Here is an 8155-nt window from a genome sequence, read left to right on the forward strand (position 1 = left end):
AGAATAGTGAAGGAAGAGAGGGAGAGAAATATAATAGATAGCCTGATGTGTTTAAATATAATGAGGAAGCCTGGCGGATGTGGCTCAGTGGTTGAGCATCAACCATGAATCAAGAGGTCACGGTTCAATTCCCAGGTCAGGGCACTTGCCTGAGTTGCGCACCCAATTCCCAGTAGGGGGCGTGCAGGAGGCAGTCAATCAATGATTCTCTCTCATCGTTGGTATTTCTATCTCTCCCCTTTCCTCTCTGAAATCAATAAAAATATTTTTTTAAATAAATAATAAATATAATGAGAAATTTATAGTTCTGTCATAGAATTTAGGATGAATTGGTAATAATCATATAGAAAATTAAGTAGACAAAAAAGAATAATATAATCATTAATTCCTGGGAAAACAAAAGTTCTAGAGAAAGGAAATTTAATCATAGTATAATATGTGGCTTAGCTATGAATAATAATTACATAATCATAGTCATATAAACACTGAATATTGTTTTAACCAAATATCATCACATAATTTAAAAGATAAGAGACAGGAAACGGAGGAGTATATTTAAAATGCTGATAGCTTATATTTCATAGTAAATAGCAAAGAGATAAAATCTGAAACTAAAAATTTAAGAAGCAGTAGTGTAGGAATATTGTTTAGAAAGATGGGAGTAAATACAAGAATAAATAACTGTAAGAGTTTAGGGTGGTTATCATATCTGGAGAGTGAAATGTGAGAACAGGGAGCTGGGGATGGAATACTGTATTTCTCATACTTCCCATCATACAGTAGTTTTCTTTTAACAAGTATCACTAGATGAAAAGTAAAGCTTAATTGAAAAACAGTTTTTATAGCCCTGGCCAGGTGGCTTAGTCTGAAGTGTTCTCCTGTACATCAAAATGCTGCAAGTTCCATCTTTGGTCAAGGTGCCTAAGGGAATCAACTGATCAATGTTTCTTTCTCTCTCTCTCTCTCTCTCTCTCTCTCTCTCCCTCTCTCCCTCTCTCCCTCTCCCTCTCTCTTCCTCTCTCTAAGTATATGCTTGGGTGAGGATTTAAAAAAAGAAAGAAAAATAATATTTATAGATTTCCATAATATGAACTCATTGTTGAGCTTGTATTTTAAAAATCAAAGTACTGTTTTTAAATTAAAACATGTTTATGAGTAAGTTGATGTTTCTTCACTTAAATTAAAATCTTATTTGAGCATCTGATAGGACATAGTCTTAGACAAAGTCTCAGAAAAATCGTAATTATAAAAACCATTGTTGATCAGTAAAAACCTGTTACTAATTTCACCCAAGCTGAGATGCCCCTTTTCTATGCTCTAAGCACTTGTTATTATATAGATACACAAATATAATTTTCTCATTAAAAAAATACACTGTTTTAGGGTAAAAAATATAACTCTTTATTCAGAGCTTATTGGTAATACAGTGGCCCTACATCTTACTACATATTTACTTGAATAATAAGCCAACAAAACAAAAATAGGCAGAAGTTTTATAATCAAAATATTGTTCTAATAGAGTATGAAATTAGATAAAAGAGCTTCTAATTTAATATCTCTCACAACATATTCGTTTCTCATTATTTTGTCATGTGTCCCTGTAACTCTACAAGACCAGAATATTAAAACTGTGCAATATAACTTACCAAGAAAATATTAAGATTTAGGTTACAGATGACAAATTGAACACACCTTTATCTACCTTCCCTCTCAATATGCCATTAAAATTGTAGACTTGAGCAAACAAGTCAAGTCCCTAAATGATCAGAGAGCAAACACACCAAACCCGGAACAGTGTTTAGGAGAAAAATGCACAGAGAAGGGAACAGATTCCCAGTCCCTGCTGCCCATTACATAGCAAAAAAAAGAAAATGTAATTGGTAGCTATGTAATGTAAGTACTTGCTCAGAAAGAAAAAAATCAAATAATGCTAAAGGAGTTGGAATGAGTTGCTTAGGTACCTCCATTATTCACGTTTATTTAAATTTCTAATTTTTAGATAAAAGCAATATCGTGTATACCTTAAGCCTACATAATGTTACATATCCATTAAATCTCAATTTTTAAAAAAATAGGCAAATGACTTCAATAGACATTTCTCCAATGAAAATATACAAATGGTCAATAAGCACATAAAAGAGCTCAGCATCATTAGTCATTAGGGAAATACAATTCAAAACCACTTCCCATTTACTGAGATGGCTGTAATTGTTTAAAATGGAAAATAAGTAGTGGCTAGAATGTAGAGAAATTGGAACCCTCAGACATTGCTGAGGAAGTATAAATGGTACAGCCACTGTGGGAAAGTGTTTGGCAGAACCTCAGAAAGCTAAACACAGAACTACCATATCATCCCACAATTCCACTTCTCAGTATATACCCAAGAGAACTGAAAACAGGTGTTTGAAGACTTGTACATGAATGTTCATAGCAGCAGCATTCATAAAAAATACCCAAAAGGTAAAAACAATTTAGTGATGAGTAGATAAACAAAATGTGGTCTACCTATACAATGGAATATTATTCATCCAAAAGAGAAATGAAATTCTGGCCCAGCTGGCATGCTCAGTGGTTGAGCGTCGACTATGAACCAGGAGGCCACGGTTCAATTCCCAGTCAGGGCACATGCCTGGGTTGCGGGCTGGATCCCCAGTGTAGGGTGTGCAGGAGGTAGCCAATCAGTGATTCTCTTTCATCATTGATGTTTCTATCTCTCTCTTCCTCCCTCTTCCTCTCTGAAATAAAAATACATTTGAAAAGAAATGAAATTCTGAAACATGCTAACCATGGATAAACCTTGAAAACACTGAGCTAAGTGAAATAAGTCAGACCCAAAAGGATAAATATTGTACTATTCCACTGACATGAGGTACAGACAGAGGCAGAAAGTAGAACAGAGGTTACCAAGTGTGGGCATAAGAGGAATGTAGAGTAATTGTTTAATGGGTACAGTTTCTGTTTGGGATGAAGAAAAAGTTCTAGAAATGGATAGCTGTGATGGTTGTACAACATTGTAAATGCACTCAATACTCTCAAATTGTACATTTAAAAATAAACTGGTAGATTTCACGTTATGTATGTTTTAATCACAATTTTTAAGGGCAAGTAACTAAAATATTGTCATAACATAAACACACAAAATTTTGAATAAAATAGCAATACATACTACAACGTGGATGAACCTTCAAAATATACTAAATGAAAGAAGCTGGACCAAAATAATCCACATATCATATGATTCCACTTATATGAAATTTACAGAATATGCAAACCTATAGCAAAAGATTAGTGACTGCCAGGCTGGGGTTGTGGGGGAATGGGGAGTGATTAACTAATGGGTACAGGGTTTCCTTTTGGAGTGATAAAAATATTCTGTAAGAGAAAGTGATAATGGTTGCACATCATGAGTGTATTGGAAGCCGCTGAAATGTACACTTTAATGGTTAAATGGCTATGACGTCATTAGGTGACAGGAATTTTTCAGCTCCAGGTCAATCTTATGGGATCACCATTATATACTCAGTCCACTGTTGACTGAATGCCATTATAACTGTATATTATATAAAACTGGATTGTTGTAGACTAGAGAGCACTTCTCCCGACAGCCTTGAAGAAGCCAACTACCATGTGTAGAAAGGTTCTACATGACAAGATACAGTGGGCAGCTTCAAGGAGCTGAAAATGTTCCTCCACTGACAGACAAGTCCTGCAACTACCGGAACTGGATTCTGCCAACAACTAGTGATCTTGAAAGAGGGCCCTGAGCCGTAGATGACACCACAGTCCCAGTCACCATCTCGAGATCTGGTGAGACCCTCAGTAGAGGACCCGGTCAACCCAGGACCAGTCATGACCACACTCTCCTGACCCACAGAAACTATGAGATAACAAATTCATCTTGTTTTCAGTCACTAAGTTTATCATAAATTGTTATATAGCCAAATAAAACCAATATAAGTCATATGCTTACCCTTTGGCCTGAGAAGCGTGGGCTACCTTAGCAGCTGAAGTAAGGTTGCATCCAAATAGGGAGGGGTGGTCCCCCTTAAGCAAAATTTAAATGTCATCATCGGTTAGGAGGATGGATACTGGAATAAAGAAGAACAAAAATGATCCAAGACAATGTATTTGGTATCTGACATCTCATAGGCCTTCAGCATTCAACTCAACTGTCTCCTACCATTGGCTCTGTCTACTGCCACATACACACTTCTTATCTACATGACACTGAGCGAGACTAACAAAGAATACATGAGGTCAACAGAATCTAGCAAGAACACTGGACTTTTATCTTCTTAAATTTGCCCCTAATTAGTTTATCTCACACTGGGCAAGCAACTCAGGGACCTCAGTTTCCTGTTTGTAAAAAGGGGGATTGAGCTCTGACCAGTTTGGCTCAGTGGATAGAGCGTCAGTCTGAAGACTGAAGGGTCCTGGGTTCAATTCCAGTCAAGGGCATGTACCTTGGTTGCGGGTACAACCCCAGTAGGGAGTGTGCAGGAGACAGCTGATTGATGTTTCTGTCTCATAGATGTTTTTAACTCTCTATCCCTCTCCCTTCCTCTCTGTAAAAATATCAATAAAACATATTTTTAAAGGGGGGGGAGGGAATTGAACTAGCTTTATTGTTTCTTTCAACATTAAAATTCTATGGGGTTTTTTAATTTAAAGAGAGAGCCCACCAAAATAATTCAAAATACACTTTGATTTGCCATAAAAGGACAAAGAAATGCCATATTGCTCCCAAACACATGCCCATCCCTCTCAGTATTCCACCTCCGCGAGCGGCATTAAGAAAGGTTTTTAGAGAAAGCCGGGAAACATCTGCCTTCCACACCCAAATTAGCTTAATAAAAACTACCACATCAAACAAACAAACAAACAAAGAAAACTACCACATAAAAGAACAGAATCTGGGCGTGGCATGGAGGAGAAGGCAATCAGAACTACCAGGGGACCTTTACAAGGTAAAATGTCCATGGTTGCAAGTCAATGTTTTGTGATATTGTTGTCATGAATCATAATGTATTTATATTATAATTGTGTGGGAACATACGGATTTTACTTCTTTTCCCTAATTTGCCACTCACTACATTCATTGGCAATGCTAAAGACCCCATGTTAGATGTAAGAAAACTCATCTGGGAAACTCACACTTTTTGAAAATCTAATCTATAATGAGTGTGACCTCTTGGATTATTTTAGCAACATTAGAAGTCAGGAAAAAAGCATTTGGGGTTTTCGAAATGCCTACATTCACTCAAATGAGCTGAAAATTAAGTGTGAAATGTAGTATTTCCCTTTTGAAAAATTGCAAAGAAATGTTAATCACAATTGTTCTCATCAAATACACATTGACTCTTGCAATGTATTTTTTTCTTTTGCAGTGTTCTTTTCTCTTCAACAACAACAAACAACCTCTAAGCTCTCGGGCCCCAAACAGCTTTAAAAAAAAACAAAAACCTCTCAGAGTAGAATTTTTGGTTGAACTATTTTAACCATAATCAATTCCCATTACTGTCAAGCTTTTAAGCAGGTCAAGAGAACACTTTAAAAGGGAAGAGGAGGTTAAGGAGGAGAAAGAGGACTTGATTTATGCTTTTGCCATCCTTCCAGCTCTCAGCCAGACAGGCTGGAGACATTTCTGGAAGTAATCTCACCATGGCTGTCCAAGGAGAACTGCAAGTTCAGGTCACACTTGTATTGGCTGGTGATGATGGTACTGGAAAAACGGTTTCATGAGTGTCAGCTGACTGGTGAATTTGACCTTGGGTGTTGAAGTCCACCCCTTGTGTCCCATACCAACAGAGGACCTATTAACTTCAATGTATGCGATACAGCTCGTCAGGAGGAATTTTGTGGACTGAGAGACAGCTATTACATCCAAGCCCATGTGCCATTACTGTGTTAGATGCAACTTCGAGAGTTACTTGTAAGAATACTAGAGGCCCAGTGCACGACATTCGTGCACTCGGTTGGGGGAGGGTCCCTCAGTCTGGCCTGTGCCCTCTTGAATCTAGGAGCCCTTGGGCAATGTCTGACTGACAGCTTAGGCCCGCTACCTGCAGGGGACATTCTAGCCGTAAGCCCCGTTTCTGGCTGACCGCCGCTCCCCCTGTGGGAGCGCACTGACCACCAGGGGCCAGCTCCTGCATTGAGTGTCTGCCCCCTGGTGGTCAGTGCGCATCACAGTGACCAGTCATTCCACTGTTCGGTCGATTTACATATTAGCCTTTTATTATATAGGAATCCCAACTGGCATAGAGATCTGGTGTGAGCATGTGAAAATATCCCCAGCATGTTGTGTGGCAACAAAGTGGATAATAAGGACAGGAAAGTTAAGACAAAATCAATCGTCTTCCACCAAAAGAAGAATTTGTGGCATTTCTGCCCAAAGTAACTACAACTCTGAAAAGCCCTTCCTCCAGTTTGCTAGAAAACTAACTGGCCCCCTAACTTGGAGTTTGCCGCCATGCCTGCCCCCATCCCACCAGAGGTTTCATGGACCCAGCTATGGGCAGGGTAGGAACATGATCTGGAGGTTGCTCCGACAACCGCTCTCCCAGATGAGGGTGATGACCTGTGAGAAAAAGAAGCTGGAGCCCAGCTCACAAGTCCTTTTATAGGCAACTGTGCTGTGATGTCAGTGCTGCAGCGCCTATGCCACTTGGTTACACAGCCAAGTAAAATGTGCGCTTAATCTCTGGGATACGGAAGGAGATGCATGGGCTTCCGAGTAAACGTGGCAGTTAAAAAAGACCTTCATTTTTTGGACCTGCAGATGTAGCTGTTTTGGAACACCACTGTTTCCTTATTGAGTTTCAAATATCAGACTGCTATTGAACATCACAAGACAGTGGTGCAATCGTGTTTGTCACCGTCATTCCCATTCTTTCTCATTTAGAATCAGAATAAAATTGTACTTCAAATTCTTTTTTTTAAAAAAAGGGCAAGATTTTTCAGTAAATATCACTCAACTGCACAGAAAAGAATTCAAGATCGAGATACAACTATGAAAACAGTAAGACTGAATCAGAGGTGATCTCAGGGCACACACTGAATCTAAGAACAAGATAAAAAGACAAAAATGTATTTCTTTTTGGATAGTATCTATTGGAAACTTGCAAGTAAAGCTCGTATATGATAAAACTTGTGCCTAGGAATGTCGATAACTGTGTTCCATAGAATTCATAGTGAAATTGGAATGGCTTGTGTTGCTGCCACAGTTAAAACAGAGGTAAAATTTCTAAAAGCAGCAGTCTCAACTTAGATAAAACTTATTCTTACAGTTTTCCAGTATCTTGCTCCCCTTCCACAATTCAGTCGATGTAGACACTTAGCAGCATAACTTCGTTGAGAGAAATAATATTGAAAAGCCTCACGAAAATTCACACAGCTATCGCGGTCATTTAACATCCAAAGCCCAGCATGTTGTGTGGCAACAGAGTGGACATTAAGGACAGGAAAGTTAAGACAAAATCCATCGTCTTCCACCAAAAGAAGAATCTGTGACATTTCTGCCCAAAGTAACTACAGCTCTGACAAGCCCTTCCTCCGGGAAAAGGCAGGAGAGCAGATCCAAGCTCAGGGATCTGCCTTCCTGCCTTAATATGAAATGGAACATTATGGGAAAGACGGCGAAGTTTCCACGCACAGTTTTAGAAATTTAAGCCGGTAAAGGTTGCGGCAGGATCAGTCATCAACACGGACAACTTGCCACCGGTGGGGCCCACGTGTTGCGGGTATGCGCTGCGCATGCGCCCTGGCGCCAGCCGCCCAGTCGCACCCCCCCTCTCACCCCCCTACGCGCCCCGCCCCCATTCTCCGAGGGGACGTAGGTCAGACCGCCCGGTTTCCAGAGCTTTAAAGAAAGAACGCAAATAAGTCGCCTAACGCAGGAGCTGCACTTTGCAAGGGAGAGAATGAATGGCATTTAAAGACTGATGCAGACCTAACGCAGAACCCGGCTCGGGGACCACCTCCCAGCCCCCCATCACGTGAGAGGCCTGAGCCCACACTGGACCCCGATTTCTTCCCCGGGCCCGGCGGGGACGGGGTCATCGCGAGAGAAGGAGAAATGGCTGCCCCAACGGGAGTGCAGGAGGCAGCTGATCGATGTTTCTCTCTCATCGATGTTTCTAACTCTCTATCTCTC

At 40.0% G+C, this 8155-nt stretch overlaps 1 pseudogene; it reads left to right on the top strand.

Annotated features, from left to right (window-relative positions):
- Positions 1–5661: 5661 nt before the first annotated feature.
- On the top strand, positions 5662–6687 carry LOC102755738 (annotated as a pseudogene).
- The last annotated feature ends 1468 nt before the right edge of the window (positions 6688–8155 follow it).

The sequence above is a fragment of the Myotis davidii genome, unplaced genomic scaffold (assembly GCF_000327345.1).
Source record: "Myotis davidii unplaced genomic scaffold, ASM32734v1 scaffold134, whole genome shotgun sequence".
Classification (NCBI taxonomy): Eukaryota; Metazoa; Chordata; class Mammalia; order Chiroptera; family Vespertilionidae; genus Myotis; species Myotis davidii.